Raw genomic sequence first — 18,471 nt, 5'->3', positions numbered from 1 at the left:
GGACGTCTCCATAAATTCTCGAAGAAAATCCCTCCATTGTATACACAGACATTTTTAATTCCTGTGTGTGTGTGTGTGTGTGTGTGTGAGAGAGAGAGAGAGAGAGAGAGAGAGAGAGAGAGAGAGAGAGAGAGAGAGACAGACAGAGAGAGAGAGAGAGAGAGAGAGAGAGAGAGAGAGACTCATTATAAGAACGAAGACAGATATCACTCGATTTTACGAAATCTCAGTTTTCATGATCATGTGGCAGCCTTTCAGCATTTTTACAGTGAATGTGAATGAAGAACTGTAGGAGATTCTTATCGAGCATAAGCTAACATAAGTAGCGCGTGGGCAGAAGATAACTTTTTCCTCAACATCGGCTTCATACACTGAAGCTCCAAGAAACTAGTATAGGCATGCGTATTCAAATACAGAGATGTATAAATAGGCAGAATACGGCGCTGTGATCGGCAACGCCAAAGACAACAAGTGTCTTGGGCAATTGTTAGATCGGTTACTACTGCTACAATGGCAGCTTATCAAGATTAAATGAGTTTCTAAAATTCTGCGTGGTGTCTGTTGTTCTAAGTCGTGTCTCCCTACCACTTTCACGCAACGACGCTCTGAGCGTGTTTTTTTAGGGAATTGACTAGTTTGAACCTGGGACCTGTTGCTGGTAAGGAGACGCCAGACCACACATGACATGTAGAGTTCAGAAGTTCAGTGAGACTAGCAATGATATAACCAAATACTTAATGATTTCAGCGTCAGCTCCACTGCACTCCCTGTAAAAGAATCTTAATACTAACTAAATTTAGTGGAAGGGGTTCAAGGCTTTCCTATTTTTAGTTAGCTGGTAAAATAACGTCGAAAAAGCAGTTAAGTTTGCCATTGGAAATTTTATTCTACTCACAAAACATTGTTTATAAATTGCACTATTGATAAAAGGAAATGTTTTAATACAGGATGATAAAAACCAACTACGTTCAACAAAAACGTGAACGAATATTCCCTGAATGGGTTTCCAAGTTCTACAATGGATCGAAGGATGACCTATGCCATATCACATCTATAATCTAGGTTTAAATTAAGTTTCACAAAAGAGAAAACTATGAAAATGGTCTAAAGTGACCCTCAATTATCTTTAATTACTTATCTGATTTGTTGTAAATTACAGTGGCCGATGTGGCTTCTCAATAATTATATAACAGAAAAATCATCGCGTTTCAGATTTTAACTTACGTAGCAAATGTGAATACCATGAGCTTTAATTGACGATCGACACTAGTATTACGCAAAACGGGGGTGTAACAGATGAGACTTCTGCAGTTCTGAGTGAAGCTTTATGCGCTTTTATGCGGCATCGCGTGCGTTCATTACCTTGTCGGTGTTCGCCAGGGGGCGGCGGCAGGCGCAGCTCCATGCATCTCGCCGTCTCGTAAGCAACTCCTTTCTAACTTCTCGTTACTACAATTTACCGAAGCTGGTTTAAAAAAAAAAAAACTATCTGGCTGTGTTTTCATCTGACCAATCAGGGTCTCAATGTTAACCTTAAGCTCCGCCTACAAAAATTCTGTCTATCCAATGAGAAACGTTATACTTTTCGTGGTGGGGCAATGTTTTTAAAGTTTGCAAATGTAACAGAGACGCGAAAAAGTCTCACGCTAAAACTTGCAGCTGGTGTGGCTCTTTTAGTGTTATCGTAAGATCTATACTGTTCTTCTGGAGGGCTCTATCTTTTAACATGGGCTGGGGAGGGGGCGGGGTCCTGTCGGTTACTTTTCGTGGTGGGGCAATGTTTTTTTAGGTTTGCAACGTAACAGTGACGCGAAAAAGTCTCACGCTAAAACTTGCGGCTGGTGTGGCCCTTTTAGTGTTATCGTAAGATCTATACTGCTCTTCTGGAGGGTTCTAGCTTTTAACATGGGCTGGGGTGTGGTCCTGGTGGTTACCTGGCGACGTGGGTGTCTGTCCCTTATCGTAGGGCCTTCTAGCTTAACACAGTTCTGTTCTCGGCTTCTCGTTTCTCCCCTCGGAACTGCGTCTGTCTCACGGTGGGAAGGTATGACATGCATTTAGGCATTCTTGTGTTAGTCTGTGGTATTCCATTTCTCACTCGTTACTCGTATTACATTGGTTAATTTAATGTCACGATTTATTCGGAGCTATGTGACATACTACTGGATTTGCTTATCATGTCAGGGTTTTCATGGAAGTTGTTGGATTTGTCTGACACCTTACAAGTTTGAACGTGGTGTTATAGTCGGCGCACGAGCGATGGGGCACAGCATCTCCGAGGTAGCGATGAAGTGGGGATTTTTCCGTACGACCGTTTCACGAGTGTACCGTGAATATCAGGAATCCGGTAAAAAATCAAATCTCCGACATCGTTGCGGCCGGAAAATGATCCTGCAAGAACGGGACAAACGATGACTGAAGAGAATCGTTCAGTGTGACAGGAGCGCTACACTTCCGCAAATTGCTGCAGATTTCAATGCTGGGCCATCAACAAGTGTCGGCGTGCGAACCACTCAACGAAACGTCATCCATATGGGCTTTCGGAGCGAAAGACCCACTCGTGTGCCGTACACGACTGCATGCCACAATGCTTTATGCCTCGCGTGGGCCTGTCAATACCGACATTGGACTGTTGGCGGCTAGAAACATGTTACCTGGTCGGACGAGTCTCCTTTCAAATTCTATCGTGCGGATGGATGTGTACGGGTATGGAAGCAACCTCATGAATCTATCGACCCTGTACGTCAGCAGGGGACTGTTCAAACTGGTGGAGGCTCTGTAATGGTGGGGGAGGGGGGGAGGGGGGCGTGTGCAGTTAGAGTGATATGGAAATGGGACACCTGAGAGGAGACACGTACGTAAGCATCTTTTCTGGTCACCTGCATCTATTCATGTCCATTGTGCATTCCGACGGACTTGGACAATTCCAGCAGGAAAATGCTACACCCCACACGCCTAGAATTGCTACAAAGTGGCTTCAGGAACACTCTTCTGAGTTTAAACACTTCCGCTGGCGACCAAATTCCCCAGACATGAACATTATTCAGCATATCTGGGATGCCTTGCAACATGTTGTTCAGAAGAGATCTCCATCCCCTCGTACTCCTACAGATTTATGGACAGCCCTGCAGGATTCATGGTGTCATTTCCTTCCATCACTACTAAAGACATTAAGCGAGTCCACGTCACGTCGAGCTGCGACACTTCAGCGTGCTCGCGGGGGTCCTACACAATATTACGCAGATGTACCAGGTTCTTTGACTCTTTAGTGTATTTAGTCCAGCTTACGTGATATTTCATCCTTTTCTATAAGAAAGAATAGTTATGTGTCATTTGCAGATACTGGTGGAAGACATTCTTAACGCGAGCGATCGCATGGTTTGCAAAAGCTACTGGAATTGACACAGTGCTATGTTTTGAGAATTATATTTACGTTCCTTGGTAATGAAAATAGGTCATTATTGACATGCATAGTGACCACGGTCGCATGCGTTGATAGTGAACTTTTATGAATTGTCGTCAGAAGGGATGACTGTATTGTGACAGATGACATGTCATTGACGTACAGCAAGGAGAGAAATGGCCCTAGAACCGATCCTTGTGAGATTTATGACTCTACACCCATCTCCTGTGACTAGATTACGCCATTTTACATCACGAAAAGAAAAAATAGGCTCTTGAGTTTGCTAAGTGGAATGTGAATATCAGAAGCTAACAAATGTTCTTTGTATTTGTTTAAAGCCTGGTTGCATTTTACAAATCATAGAAAAGACGGTTCTCAACTCCATTTCAATTCAAACACTCTTCTTGTGTATCACGATGTTTGTTTGGTATTCGTTTCAAAGGAAAATTGTGCTTAAGACGTCGGTAAAGTGATCCCCAGATTAAATAATCTGCAGCGTTGAAGAGCGCTGGAAGAATACGAATCTGTTAGTTGTCCAAGGGGGTTTTGGCGGATTCCGGCACTGTTTCCGAGCTATTGCAAGCGCAGTACCACACGTTAGGATTGTCTGTCTTCAAGAGACTCCCAATTTAGGATTTTTCACCATTTCCGTTAATTTTTACGGTGATTCAAAAAACGTATGACCATAGGGGTACGCAAAAGCACAGCTCCACGCTCTGTCCCTGATGGGCCAGTCGGAGCCGACCGACCGCCGTTTCGTCCTGAGTCAATGGAGTCACCAGATGCGGTATGGAGGGATGTAGGTCACCAAACCGCACTCCCGGCTGTCGCCGGCTTGACATTTGAACCTCCATTTCTCCCTCAAATAGATCATCAGTTAACCTCGTGATGCTAAGTGCTTCGAGGTCCAGTCCTCTCAGCAAGGCAAAACCCTGACAGTAATGGGAATCGAAGACGGGTCTTCCACATCGGAGACAGGGACGCTGATCACCGAGCTCCGGAGACGAACACTATAGGTGTCGTCTTTCTTTGTAAAAGTTAGATATCTCTCGTTAGTCCTAGTTGGTACGGTTCCCACACACTTGAGCAATATTCTAGAATGGGACGCACAATTGATTTGTAAGCAGTGTCATTTGTAGACTGTGTTTTCCCAGTATCCCGAAGTCTGCCACTTGCCGTATCTAAAACTGCGTGTGAACGTCGCTCTTCATACAGTTTGCTACAACCAGGTATTTATACAAGATGGCCGATTCTAATTGTGAATAACTGATACTGCAGTCAGAAGATACGTTTTTTCTCGTTTTATACTGTGATTTCTACAGTGCTACACATTTAAAGCAAGCAGACGAAATCTGCAATACTTTGAAATTTGAGTCAATGTTTCTGCAGGTTTTCAGACGTTACTGCGTGATCAGCGTTATCAGTTCATTTTCTTCAACATCTCCGTGACACTCTCCCATAGGCCAAACAAACCTGTGACCATTCGTGCTGCCATTCTCTGTATACGTTCAAAATCCCTGTTAGTCCTCTGTGGTTTGGGGTCACACAGTTAAGCAATTTTCCTGGAATGGGTGGCAAGAGAGCTTTGTAAACATTCTCCTTTGTAGACCGATTACATTTCCTTAGTGTTCTACCAATAAACCAAAGCCTGCCACTTGCTTTACCTACTACTCAGCCATGTGATCGTTCCAAGTTATATCCCTACGAACTGTTACACAAGCAGGTATTTGTATGTACTGATCGATTCTATTTGTGACCCGTTGATACAGTAGACATAGGATAGCCTTTCGCCCAACTAACAGCTGAGTTTGCAGTGGTTCAGTGGTTCCTACATGAACTGCCCTCCCCCTATGCTGAAAGACAACCTGCTTGAAACTAAGCTGTGTATACTTCGAGAGACTGAAAAAAATCAGCCAACAAGTTGCAAATAAACGTTTACTGGGACCTTGATCCAGCTTTCGATAATTTTAAAATTGTCTTCTTGAGAAAGTATAATGGACCACAGAAATATTTCAAGCGGTGTATGTCTATCAATTTAGCATTAAACTTGAAATAGATAAAACACTGCATAAGGGCAGGCATAAACCCAAGAGAAAAGTGCTAGAAGCATAAGCCAAACACAACAAAAATTTAAATTCATAAAACTTTGCTACAAACGGTTTACCTTAATTGAATAGCCGTAACTGAAAACATCATTAATTACAAGAATGTTCAACCATCTATTTACAAGAGACGAGTACAACCCGCCCCCATCCCCATAGTAGGCCGACAGCGGCCGCCCACAGTAACACGAAACGTCTGCTAGAGCGCGGTACAGGTGACTTCTAAAACAAGAAACTAACACACTCGTAGCTATAACAACTAAAACACAGTTATTTTAAATCCCGTAGTGTCAAGGATTAAAACCTGCCCCCTGTTTAGGAATCTGAATGAACAAATAGTGGGCCTAAATTCCAGTAGCTGTTAATTAAAGAATATCTTGTCCACAACCAGAAGCTTCACGTTTCTTTCAAACAGAGCTTCAAATTGGAACACACGACATCTACTGAACTATGCTACGATAAAGACTCAACTGTTAATTTGCTGCTAAGAAATGCAGCACTTGCAGTAACCGTCCAGTACTAAAGCAGCTTCCGAATGATCACTGCCTTGAATTGATGAACCGATGATTCCAACTTTGGCAAATTAACAGTCTCTTTTAGTAAACCATGACAACGCTTAAAACACTTTGTAAAATCTAAAACACCGAAAGACCATAAACAAACTTTAAAAATAATATCTAAAAGCAAAATCTTGTTTTTAAATGTAGTCAGCACATCGGTTAGTAAGCGCAACATACAAGAAAATACATTAATCTAAAATTAATTGTGGTATCGACCGCAACGATGCCACGGAATAGTTTCTCAAGTTGGAACTACAGGAGACACAGAAGACAGCGCCCTCTAGCCAGTGCTGTCGAGATCTACGAGCTCCGCGACTGCCTCATCCCATTTCATCAGGTGCAGCCAATCAGGACACTTCGCTCAGCTTCGCACCTCATTCCAAGTTATGTATTCTTATTGCTTGAGTAAAGGGGATTAAATTCATACAGCAGTACCGACGTGTTTTACCTTTTTCCTGTCCAACCCATGCGCCGCCTTCCAGACGGGATACAAAACTAATAACGGTAATTGCAATTGGATACAGGACGAGAAGCCACTCAGTCATACCACAGACAAGGAACAGGGTTTACTTCATATAAACTTGCAGATGCTCACCCTTTTAATTCCGTAGTGAAGTTTGCCTTTATCCAGCCTCATACAATAACTTTCCACCAGGCAAAACACATTTCAGTGTGAAGCTCACTAAAGGCGCAGAGCATCCACAATTCACCACATTTTGCCAGCCACGCAATGTGACCGCCCTAGAGTTTTACGATGGCCGACTCGACTCGCTGCAGCGTGGAGCAATATGGGACGGCGCAACCCAAAAATGGCTCTGAGCACTATGGGACTTAACATCTGAGGTCATAAGTCCCCTAGAACTTAGAACTACTTAAACCTAACTAACCCAAGGACATCACACACATCCATGCCCGGGGCAGGATTCGAACCTGCGAACGTAGAGGTCGCGCGGTTCCAGACTGTAGCGCCGAGAACCGCTCGGCCACCCCGGCCGGCTCGCCGCAACCCAATACAAGCCTTTGCAAAATGAGAAAAAACCACTTCACATTGAGAAAACTACACTTCTGCTGATAGACATTCCATGCATCATATTGCCAACACAGCCCTGTCTTTCCATACGCATCGATAGACATTGCTCAATATCGACTGCTGTCTGCCACAATAATTAGGGCAAACTTATGCCTGTCCATAAACCAGTTATCGAGGGGAGCGCAGCAAGCCGCTCGATCTCCCACCCGTGACAATACTTGGCCGACCAGAACTGCCCTCACCCCAGACGGTCTGTGTCTCGTCCCTTCATGCTTTCGGCACTCAGCGTCCACCAACTGGCGACAACTGAAACATCGCGCGAGGGAAGCAAAATAATCTCAGGAATCGAATATGGGCAGTCTGATTACCCGTTCCTACCTAATTACACTACTGGAGATTAAAATTGCTACACCAAAAAGAAATGCACATGATAAATGGGTATCCATTGGACAAATATATTATACTAGAACTGACATGTGATTACATTTTCACTCAATTTGGGTGCATAGATCCTGAAAAATCAGTACCCAGAACAACCACCTCTGGCCGTAATAACGGCCTTGATACGCCTAGGCATTGAGTCAAACAGAGCTTGGATCGCGTGTACAGGTATAGCTGCGCATGCAGCTTCAACACGATACCACAATTCATCAAGAGTAGTGACTGGCGTATTGTGACGAGCCAGTTGCTCGGCCACCATTGACCAGACGTTTTCAGTTGGTGAGAGGTCTGGAAAATATGCTGGCCAGGGCAGCAGTCGAACATTTTCTGTATCCAGAAAGGCCCGTACAGGACAGGGATCGAATGAAGGGTAGAGCCACGGGTCGTAACACATCTGAAATGTAGCGTCCACTGTTCAAAGTGCCGTCAATACGAACAACTGGTGACCGGGACGTGTAACCAATGGCACCCCATACCATCACGCCGGCAGTATGGCGATGGCGAATACACGCTTCCAATATGCGTTCACTGCGATGTCGCCAAACACGGATGCGACCATCATGATGCTGTAAACAGAACCTGGATTCATCCGAAAAAATGACGTTTTGCCATTCGTGCAACCAGGTTTGTCGTTGAGTACACCATCGCAGGCGCTCCTGTCTGGTCTCCGAGCTGATAGTTCATGATGCTGCAAACGTCGTCGAACTGTTCGTCCACATATTGTCTTGCAAACGTTCCCATCTGTTGACTCAGGAATCGAGACGTGGCTGCACGATCCGTTACAGCCATGCGGATAAAATGACTGTCATCTCGACTGCTAGTGATACGAGGCCGTTGGGATCCATCACGGCGTTCCGTATTACCCTCCTGAACCCACCGATTCCATATTCTGCTAACAGTCATTGGATCTCGACCAACGCGAGCAGCAATGTCGCGATACGATAAACCGCAATCGCGATAGGCTACAATCCGAACTTTACCAAAGTCGGAAACGTGATGGTACGCATTTCTCCTCCTTACACGAGGGATCACAACAACGTTTCACCAGGCAATACCGGTCAACTGCTGTTTGTGTATGAGAAATCGATTGGAAACGCTCCTCATGTCAGCATGCTGTAGGTGTCGCCACCGGCGCCACCCTTGAGTGAAAGCTCTGAAAAGCTAATCATTTGCATATCACAGCATCTTCTTCCTGTCGGTTAAATTTCGCGTCTGTAGCACGTCATCTTCGTGCTGTAGCAATTTTAATGCCCAGTAGTGTACTTAATAAGGATGAGATATGGAATGTTCTTGCCGTGAAACATTATTGAGTGGACATTCTATCTGGGCAAGTTTTTTCTACCAGCTTGTGCACGTGGAGGGCTACGTTGAGTAATTCAAGAGAAAAACCCCAGTATTTTCCTCAAATAGTTTCCTAATTTAAATTGGGAGAGGTAAGCTTACCTCGTATCGCTTATAGCTACCTCGATGGTCCCACTGGATTTCTTCTGTCAGCCACAGGTTCCAACTTGCATTCATAAATAAATGAACCTTTGGCGTAGCTGGCGGGAATGTTCAAAACTGAGATAAAGAAAGTTCAAATTTTTATTTATTTTCTTTATCTCAAAGTCAGGGATCAAGATAAACCTTTGACTTTTTTAAGAGCCACTCTACCATCACACTTTGCGTAAGAGATCGTGGAATACATTTATCACTTATCGAGCTCTGTAATTATATCACAGATTTCATCACATGAGTTTGTCGACACGTAGAATGTTGCAGAGGCAGTTGTAACTAACAGTTAACTTTTGTGCTAAATAATATAACATCCTTCACAGACATGTATAGTCTCTCGGAATACTAGCCGCAGACTGCGTTTATAAACGTGTTCTGAGGCTGATTTAAACTTAAGTCACTATTAAGTTGATGGTGTTAGATGCTTAACGTCATACTTACGTGGTTTCTGTGTATTACAAGTTCCAATTTATGCTTATCCTCCGCATACGTCAACATTTTTGTCATGTTATCGTTGGTGTCTTAATACTTTCTAGAAAGGTTCAACTGTCACCAACGTAATGATAGCTGAACAAAGTGTTGCACATTTTCAAATTCTGAAAATTTTTCTATATGCCAGCCTCAGTGGGAGACGCAGGAACAGATCTTTTGTTCTAGACGGGCAATCGAAAGTCGTCCGTTCTAGATTTCCAATTTATGTTCATACTAATCCGGTAATCTTCTGGCTCCATATCGATGCTACATCAATTGAATACAAGCACTCCTTTCATTATATCTCAGCATCTTCCTAGCACAAACTTAAGATTTCGCCTGTGTTCTTCATTTCTGGATCACAGTTCCAAAATTATTCCATTCACACATTTCCGACGCTTCCAGTTTTATCAAAATATTTGCCATTTCCAAACTTTTGAAAAGTGATATAAAGTAACACGAAAACAGTGAAAAAACTCTCCTTTGCAACTGCAAAATTTTTCTGGATAGCGAAAAATATAACATTTTATAAATAGCGATGCAACATAACTTGCCTAACCAGTGTTTATAGATGAGTACTGAAAACGCTGGTGTTTATCAGCACCGAAATGACGTAACCGTTAACAGAAGGCAAACTGCAGATTTGCTGTGTTGTAAAACAATACCGATAGGGCCTACTGGTTGACTTTAACCCACGAGTTAACTTTTTTGTAGCGTATATTACAAGGTGTGGTTTCTGGAACTCACATGTTAAAATTGAGATTTAGGGGATTAATAATTTGAAAATTTTCATTCAAGATGCAAAACATTTATTCTTATCATTATTTCAGTATTGTGTGAAAATTCTTCGTTGATTTTGTTGCACAAAATACCGCCTGCAAAATTTTATTTTTTTCACTCAAAATCACGTACTTTCGTGTGGTTTTTTAAATACTACACAAAAAACTGTTGGAGAACTGAGTTTTACATTCTGAAAGATTATAGTATCTCCGTAGCAGGCAAAATCTCAGAGACTACACTCGTTTGTTAAGTGTTGCTGTTTAGGGCATACCATCTGTAAAATATTTTTGAACGGAGCACTGAAAAATTGGAAAAGTAAGTGCAAAAACATGGAATTATAGTATAGTATGTGATGATATCCTGTTCCTAAATTTCGCTGACGATCAGGTCATCTTTCCCGAGGAAAAAGAGGGTGTTAAGAAAGCTTAAAGAAGGAAATGAGCAATGGGGCATGAAAATTAATTTTACTGAGGTTTAATACTTGATTGTCAGAGGTACAGGTAGTGATCTTGTTATGGATGATAGATTTTTAGTAAAGTGTAGCCGTTCTTACAAATATTTAGTGACAGTCATTTCGGACAAAGCTGGAAGCAACGAGTAAATAAAGCTCAGAACAGGAAACGGAAAGATGGCACTTAAACAGCTACACTACATTATTTCGAATAAAACGGCGTCAAAGAATTTTGAGAAGGTGGATATACAAAACTATAGTTGATAGCATTGCTCTGTATGGCGCTGAACTGTGGGAAGTCTCCAGCATCAGCGAGAAGAAATTAATGGCAATGAGAATGGAGTTTTGGAGACGAGGTTGTGAAGTAACAAGAAGAGACAAAATAAATAATGAAGCGCTACGACAACAGATGGGAGTTACAGTACAAAAGTTACTGTAGACCAACTGAAAATAAACGGCTAACGTGGTATGGACATCTTAGAAGAAGGCCAGAGGAAAGATGGTCTTCTAAAGCATAGCGCTGGAGACCTCCACGACACAGAATAAGAGGAAGACCCCCAGTTACAGTGGAACGATGGAGTGAAGCGTACGATGCAGTACAAGATCATGCAAGAAGAGGACTGGCAGGATAGAAGGAAATGGAACCTTGGATGCGAGAGATACCGCGTGTTGTAGAAATCTCGCAGAAAGAAGAAGTCATTGGACGTGAAATATAATTTTTAAATTGCTAGAACCAGTGTACAGCTTACCAAAATGCAAGTGAGCGCTGTATGAGGCAACTACTCTATTATAAAGTTTTTGTCTATTAAATTTCACTTATACTCCTTTCTGGACAACGGTTCTATTTTAGTGATATAATCTGCATGCAAAAGTATACGTTAGTCGAAAGAGTCTGCATATACGATATTTATTCCATAGTTTTCATATTGAAAGCCATGATCTCTTCTACATACGAAGTCATGTCCTCCAGAGCATGCAAACAATGCGCACTATTTTACCTGAAATATGGTGTGAGCACTGGGTTGATTGCGGCACTCCTTCCTTGTTGGTGATCTGTGGAAAAATGATTGAATGAGTAGAGAGACCTATAATCACTCGTTTTCAGTTGTAAATTATTGTTTTCACTTTGTTTGTTGGCACCGAATGTTAAGACACAAAACTTGTATCGACTGTACACATGTGATTAAACATGTTTGATACTCTGGTGAACAAATTTTGTTCCACTATTTTATTTGCGATATTTGCGTCTTTGTTACTCCCCTCACTATTCTATTCCAAATAAATGTTGCCATTATTTTCGCGCACATTTCGACGCCATTAGTCGTCAATCCCTTCGCTCCTACCGTCCCACCCACAATGAGTTGGCGTCGCTTTCCTGGGATGCATCCATCTGCGTCGCACGCCATAATCAAGTGCCCAGCCTGCAGCGGTTGACAACAACGCAGCATCAAAATATGTGCCTTTGACGTGATCATCTGAAGAGAGGAAGACCCTTCTGGATAATTTATCCTCCTTTACGACAATTTATAATCAAACTGCTACATTAAAACAGGTACTGAGTCAAGAGTCGAATTTAAATATTAATTTACATATAAAGAACTTTAATTATTTGTACATTAATAAAATGTCAGGTGACATCTCATGTTTCCAAGAATATAGTCACCTTACAACTGCACATAATCTTAAACTCTACAATAAATAATAATCCAGCAGTAAATGGTATTTTTGGCAGGCCGAATCAAATCCTGCCGCACACACTAACTGAAACTAAGCCTATATCCTTCCTACTACTCCTCTACTCATAGAAGAGACAGTAAGTTCGCTATACTGCCACTAGGAGTCATTTGCCAAATTATATGAACATCGAAAGTAATGAGCGAGAGTTGAGAAATGCCGTAGAAAACGCAGAGCCTCTCCATTCTTCGCAGACACCCTTTCTCTTGATTGTGAAAGTTGTCTGATAGAAATTGCTCTGTGAAGCATGGACACTGAATCAAGTGAAGGTGCATGACAGACCATTGTGCAGGATTACTCGTTATTGTGTCCTACCTGTCTGACCCTACAAACACGATGTGAGACATCGCCATGGAAGTTTCTATCATGATCGAGGAAAAAGATTACCTTCTTCCTGATGTTTTTATTTTTTTGTATTCTAGTTATTCATTTACTTATCGTGGAAAACTTATGGTCATCAGGCATTCTGTTATACCTGACGAGGCTTTCTACAAAAAATGGTTCAAATGGCTCTGAGCACTATGGGACTTAACATCTATGGTCATCAGTCCCCTAGAACTTAGAACTACTTAAACCTAACTAACCTAAGGACAGCACATAACACCCAGCCATCACGAGGCAGAGAAAATCCCTGACCCCGCCGGGAATCGAACCCGGGAACCCGGGCGTGGGAAGCGAGAACGCTACCGCACGACCACGAGATGCGAGCAGGCTTTCTACATATTTTACATTATTTTCATTACGATAACTTATTATAAGAAGCCTTACATATAATAATGGATACAACACTTACAAACAACTGTAGTGTAGCCTTCTCATGGACGGATGCTACAATTTGTGGTAGATCATGAACAGGCCGATTTCAGTAGGTGCACCACCCACGTTTGTGGGTAACAGTGACTCAGAGGGTAGATGTCTGTCTGTCGCCCATCAGTGTTAGTGAAACAATATTAAAACATCTATATTTATTGTCCATAAAATACAACGGATAGTTATCAACATACAGCCAGCAAGCACGAGGTATATGTTGGTCAGCGCATTGCTTGCAGCCTGGCTTCAGTGCCGAAGCAACTGCAGTCGTGATAGAAAGCCAGCGATCTTGCCGAAGTAGTGCATGGCCACTCCCACACTGAATGCGGCTGCACACAGCTTCCGGGACAAGATGACTAGAACTCCCATAACCCCTTGTTTACTGCACATGAAAAAGGCAGCCACCACCTCTACTCAGAGTACGTGAAGTCGTGCAGAGAATTGCTGTGGCCACCTGATAGGGGAGAGACTGGCAACATTGAAATCTGCCTACAGGTACGGAAGCAGGAGGTGGCAGATGCAAACACCTGCTATGATGAATGACGATTTGGACCCAGGCCCCGCTAGATAAGCCACCAGAAGGCCCACTGAATGATGGCGACTACAGCTGCTCATCAGTCTCAGTATGGGCAGCAGCACAGCAGAGCACAGCAGCCATGTCCCTCTAGGTGGGACTTGATGTTCCACAGAAGGTTGAAAGCAACTACATGAGCGGAGGGTCAACTGATATAAGCCTCTTCTCCAGACTGGATGGGTGCGAACTCAGAAACTAAGACAAGACAAAATATTCATCTAGAACAGGAGTAATACGAGTCTGCCCATGTGTATTACTATCGTGAGGCAGTAATGACATCATTTGACCTGCTTTTCTCGTCTGATCAGCTCTCTTGGTTGCTTCCTGGTTTCCCAGATTTACCTTTTGTCTCCCATTCTGCCATGTCAGTATACTGAACAGTTACTCTTGAGTCTGACTTACGCTTTCTTGCAGCACTTTCTGCAGGCCCCTATGTGATAGCATCTCTCTGTCACCACGATATTCTGCTGTGTTGCTGGCTTTGGCACCCACTGTGTGTAGCAGTCAATTCTGCTTTGGTGCACTATCAGCGGTCCTTCCTTGCTAGAATTACAGTTAGACCCGTTCTGTCCCTCATCTTGTGTCACCTGAGAAGGGTTTTGAATTTTTTCTGGTTGCACTAAGTGTAATATACAGCAGTGATACAATGGCGTAAATAGGGGAAACAGTAGTAGCCACTGCAGAAAATGCACAGTTTATATTCATAAACAGTAAAATGACGAAGACAGATAACAGGTACATTACAACTGAGGGCACTGGCAGCAATGGACGTGAGAGAACAGCTACATAAATGATCTTTTGGATAGGGTGGATAGCAATGTGCGACTGTTTGCTGATGATGCTGTGGTATACGGGAAGGTGTCGTCGTTGAGTGACTGTAGGAGGATACAAGATGACTTGGACAGGATTTGTGATTGGTGTAAAGAATGGCAGCTAACTCTAAATATAAACAAATGTAAATTAATGCAGATGAATAGAAAAAAGAATCCCGTAATGTTTGAATACTCCATTAGTAGTGTAGCATTTGACACAGTCACGTCGATTAAATATTTGGGCGTAACATTGCACAGCGATATAAAGTGGGACAAGCATGTAATGGCAGTTGTGGGGAAGGCGGATAGTCGTCTTCGGTTCATTGGTAGAATTTTGGGAAGATTTGGTTCATCTGTAAAGGAGACCGATTATAAAACAGTAATACGACCTATTCTTGAGTACTGCTCGAGCGTTTGGGATCCCTATCAGGTCGGATTGAGCGAGGACATAGAAGCAATTCAGAGGCGGGCTGCTAGATTTGTTACTGGTAGATATGATCATCACGCGAGTGTTACGGAAATGCTTCAGGAACTCGGGTGGGAGTCTCTGGAGGAAAGGAGGCGTTCTTTTCGTGAATCGCTACTGAGGAAATTTAGAGAACCAGCATTTGAGGCTGACTGCAGTTCAATTTTACTACCGCCAACTTATATTTCGCGGAAAGACCACCAAAATTAGATGAGAGAGATTAGGGCTCGTACAGAGGCATATAGGCAGTCATTTTTCCCTCGTTCTGTTTGGGAGTGGAACAGGGAGAGAAGATATTAGTTGTTGTACGAGGTACCCTCCGCCATGCACCGTATAGTGGATTGCGGAGTATGTATGTAGATGTAGAGGAAGAGACAGAGAAATGTGACAGGACACATCTAATGAAGAGAGGGGGAAAGAAAGTGGAATAATTGACAGAAACAAGAAGACAAAGAAGCACAAATTTGGAGAAGATCTGGATATTCAGTGTGCAGAAGGCTCTTCACTCTCCTGTTACATTACAAAGCGACTACGAATTAGTTCCTTTCGTTGTTGTAAACAGATAAAGCCGACGCTCAGCGTCATCGGTGCCCAGCAGAGCAAAACAGACAAATTACACCGTGCGGATTCCAAACGCGTCGTCCGCACCAGCGTCACAGAACCGTATATCCGTTTTTGCGCGCGAGCGTGACTTTTTGTCGGCACTCGAATTAGCCAGTCCGCGCGTGTATTATGCAGACGGCGCGTGCGGCGTCAAAAAGAGTTCCGGCCGTCCGCGGACAGACGCGCGCGCACGCACCGCCGGCCGACGCCACTCCGAGTCGAGTAGCTGTGCGCCGCGCCGCGATCGGCACCTGAATAATTGAAGTCGGCGCCGCCCACCTCACGTCCGGAGAGGACGACACGTATATAATGTGAGGAGCGGCCGGTCGCATCAGCGATTGTGCAATAGCGTGCCGCGCGCTGAATAAGTGATGGCCGGCGGGTCGCGCGCGCGGGGCTTCCCCGGAAGCGGCCGACTGTCGCCGAGCGCCGCCGAGGTTGGCCGAGCGGAGCCGCGCGGGTTTGATTCCAAAGCCGGCCAACGTAACGGCGATGAAACATCAACGACACAATCCTCTGGTGCATGAATAATAGCACCCGGACGTTCGCGCGACTCGGCTCGCAGCCTGCTGACGCGAATGGAACGGTTAATAATGCAGCGCGTGGTGTCACAAAAACCGTGAGAGGTAATTAGTTTGCTGCAGGCGAGCGGCAGAGCCGGGCGGGATGGATTCACATTGCGGGATGCTGCACCGAGCCTCACTGTCCGGACGCGAAATGAGTTATTTCGCCGGCCTCTGCTGAATGTTTAACATGCTGGAATCAGATAAGCCTCCCGGTTCGGTGTGTACGTAAACGTGGACAGCCCTTTCAGAATATGAAACTCATTACCAAGAAATATATGTATAGTTGATACAACGATATAATTATCAGTAAAGAGAGAAATTCGGGGCAGGCCAAATTGAACCACTCAGAAAACTAATGAGTCAGAAAAAAAGTTTAAACAGTAATAATGTTGTTGTGTCTCCAACCGGATGATACAGCCATCTTGACACAAGGGATTCTCCAAACACAGAACTTACTCAGTCCTAGATCATCTTCAACAGAATCCTTTGCCATTGTGGGAAAACGTACATCGGCCAGACGATTCGGACCCATCACGACAGAAGTTCTGAGGACCATCGCCACACATGCTTGCTAAACTCTGAGAAATACTCAGTAACGAAGCATAGTCTGACACAGAAACATAGAATGATGTATGATTAGACACAGATAATTGCTCCAGCGTCTCACCATTGTGGGTGTGTCTTGAAGGAATCTGTTAAAATTAGACCGGGGGCAATATTAAGCTACTGGCCATTAAAATTGCTACACCAAAAAGAAATGTAGATGATAAACGGGTATTCATTGGACAATTATATTATACTACAAATGACATGTGATTACATTTTCACGCAATTTGGGTGCATAGATCCTGAGAAATCAGTACCCTGAACAACCACCTCTGGACGTAATAACGGCCTTGATACGCCTGGGCATTGAATCAAACAGAGCTTGGATGACGTGTACAGGTACAGCTGCCCATGCAGCTTCAACACGGTATCACAGTTCATCAAGAGTAGTGACTGGCGTATTGTGACGAGCCAGTTCCTTGGCCACTATTGACCAGACGTTTTCAGTTGGTGAGACATCTCGAAAATGTGCTGGCCAGGGCAGCAGTGGAACATTTTCTCTATCCAGAAAGGACAGTACAGGACCTGCTACATGCGGTCGTGCATTATCCTGCTGAAATGTAGGGTTTCGCAGGGATCGAATGAAGGGTAGAGCCACGGGTCATAAAACATCTGAAATGTAACGTTCACTGTTCAAAGTGCCGTCAATGCGAACAAGAGGTTACCGAGACGTGTAACCAATGGCACCCCCATACCATCACGCCGGGTGATACGCCAGTATGGCGATGACGAATACACGCTTCCAATGTGAGTTCACCGCGATGTCGCCAAACACGGATGCGACCATCATGATGCTGTAAACAGAACCTGGATTCATCCGAAAAAATGACGTTTTACCATTCGTGCACCCAGGTTCGTCGTTGACTACACCATCGTAGGCGCTCCTGACTGTGATGCAGCGTCAAGGGTAACCGCAGCCATGGTCTCCGAGCTGATAGTCCATACTGCTGCAAATGTCGTCGAACTGTTCATGCAGATGGTTGTTGTCTTGCAAACGTCCCCATCTGTTGACTCAGGGATCGAGACGTGGCTGCACGATCCGTTACAGCCACGCGGATAAGATGCCTGTCATCTCGACTGTAAGTGATGCGAGGCCGTTGGGATCCAGAATGGCGTTCCGTATTACCCTCCTGAACCCACCGATTCCATATTCTGCAAACAGTCATTGTATCTTGAGCAACGCGAGCAGCAATGTCGCGATACGATAAACCGCAATGGCGATAGGCTTCGATCCGACCTTTACCAAAGTCGGAAACGTGATGGTATGCATTTCTCCTCCATACACGAAGTATCACAACAACGTTTCACCAGGCAACGCCGGTCAACTGCTGTTTGTGTATGAGAAGTCGGTTGTAAACTTTCCTCACGTCAGCACGTTGTAGGTGTCGCCACCGGCGCCAAACCTTGTGTGAATGCTGTGAAAAGCTAATCATTTGCATATCACAGCATCTTCTTCCCGTCGGTTACATTTAGCGTCTGTAGCACGTCATCTACGTGGTGTAGCAATTTTAATGGCCAGTAATGTATGTATAGGGACAAGAGCTAAAACCTTAATAAAATGTGGAATC

The sequence above is a fragment of the Schistocerca cancellata genome, chromosome 6 (assembly GCF_023864275.1).
Source record: "Schistocerca cancellata isolate TAMUIC-IGC-003103 chromosome 6, iqSchCanc2.1, whole genome shotgun sequence".
Lineage (NCBI taxonomy): Eukaryota > Metazoa > Arthropoda > Insecta > Orthoptera > Acrididae > Schistocerca > Schistocerca cancellata.
The sequence above is the reverse complement of the archived record's forward strand: the minus strand, read 5'-3'. Positions refer to the sequence as shown.